The sequence below is a fragment of the Morone saxatilis genome, unplaced genomic scaffold (genome assembly GCF_004916995.1).
Source record: "Morone saxatilis isolate NCDOM2014 unplaced genomic scaffold, NCSU_SB_2.0 Contig11, whole genome shotgun sequence".
In the NCBI taxonomy this organism is placed as follows: Eukaryota; Metazoa; Chordata; class Actinopteri; family Moronidae; genus Morone; species Morone saxatilis.
The window spans coordinates 5,935,652-5,937,359 of NW_023339663.1; the positions used below are offsets into that span (position 1 = coordinate 5,935,652).

Sequence of the window (1,708 nt, forward strand, 5' to 3'; positions counted from 1 at the left end):
CAGATAGTTTATATAGTATTTGTAACAATGTAACTGTTTATTAGTTGGAGATTCAACAATTTAACTTTTACAAATAAAGGTTTGGTTAGGTTTTGGCACAAAAACATCTTGGTATGTTCATGTTACATTTGAAGCTACTGTAAGGCCGGAACACTCAAGTATTACACTCATCAGATTTTCACTGACACATATTTTGTAGTCCTTTTCCATTTGCTTTGATCAATTCATTGCTAAAGTCCTCGGTGGTTTTATGCTGGGCTGCTGTTAATTACCTAAATGCTGGCTAACATGATCTTAATTTGACACAGCTGCCTGCTAAAGAAACAGATGTGACCAAAACTGATATGAAAATGGGGAAGAAACATTGGATGCCCCGGGATATGGGTGGGTGCGTCCGAGCCCAAAGATTTATGGGAGTCCCAGGGGCAAAGCATTATGGCCAACTGCAGCGCCACACATCATCATTATCTCGGGCCGTGCAGTGTGGCGGGACGAGGAAACGGGCCGCACTATGAAAAATTGAGCTGAGACGACTCCATCTGGCACGTGGAGCGATGCCGAGGGAGACATTAACTGGAGGTAACACCAGGGTCCATTGGCATTTCTCAGCAAAATGATCAATGAGACCAATTAAAGCCCACAGGAAGACACAGATTTGGACCCCGACCTCCCCCTCCCTCCCGACACCATCACAGCCACACAATTTCATCTGGCTCCAGTCCCATCATAAAGTAGCTAATGCAGGAAGGCATTTGTCTTTAAAAATCAATACTTATTGGCTTGAAATGTAAAGGAAGTGTATGAAGTTCCTCGAGTGGACGAGTAAAAGAGTAGTTTGGCATTCTCAAGCATTTATCCTCTTCCCCTTTTTACTGTAGACTCTCTAAATGGTCACTACAGTCCACCCATCTTAGATCACAGTGACTCCAGTAAGCCACCACATGCTGTCTTCATTAAGCACCACATCCATCCATCTCCCCCCCGAGACCATAATTTCCTCATCGGCTGGCCAGGGCTTTTATTTATGTGCATATTTTCTGTTTATACTGAAGGATCGATCACATTCGTCAGTGAACAAAAAGGGAGAGTGAACTCGAGTTAGTAGAAGATGTAATTGAGTTCCTTGTAGATGAGTGAGCTGGGTGTTTCTCAACAGAATACTGAACTGGTACTACTACACACCAGCAGCAGCTAACAAAGGAGGGTTTACACCTTGTCGCAGGTTTACAAAGCTATCAGTGGTGACCTATTCTACTATATGAACTGGAAACTGTTCAACTGTTCAACACACTGGACTGTAAGGTCCAGTGTGTTGGATTCAGTGGCATCTAGCAGTGTAGTTGCAGATTGCAAATCACTTGTTTCACCCTCCCTTTCCATCCACGAAGAAGAAACTTCGGTGGTACAGCCAATGTTTGGTTTGTCAGTTCTGGGCTACTGTAGAGGGCCTGGATGGCAGCATCCATGGAAGGCAACCAGTGGCGTCTGTAGATGAAAATGTCTCTTCTAAGGTAACAAAAACACAGCAATTCTTATTTCAAGGTGATTATACACTAATGAAAACATACCTGTGAATATTATTTCCATTTCTGCCAATAGAGCCATGTAAATGTTGCACACTGGATCTTTTTAACTGTTTTTTTTTTAACAAGGATTTTAAAATCACCTCATTATATAGACACTGCAGTGTATAACTGGGGGGGGGGGG

The 1,708-nt window shown here is 42.9% G+C and overlaps 1 protein-coding gene across 1 annotated transcript in view; it reads right to left on the reverse strand.

Annotated features, from left to right (window-relative positions):
- LOC118343629 (cellular retinoic acid-binding protein 1) overlaps nt 1-1,708 on the reverse strand; it is a 7,164-nt gene that overhangs the window by 639 nt on the left and 4,817 nt on the right. The window lies entirely within an intron of this gene.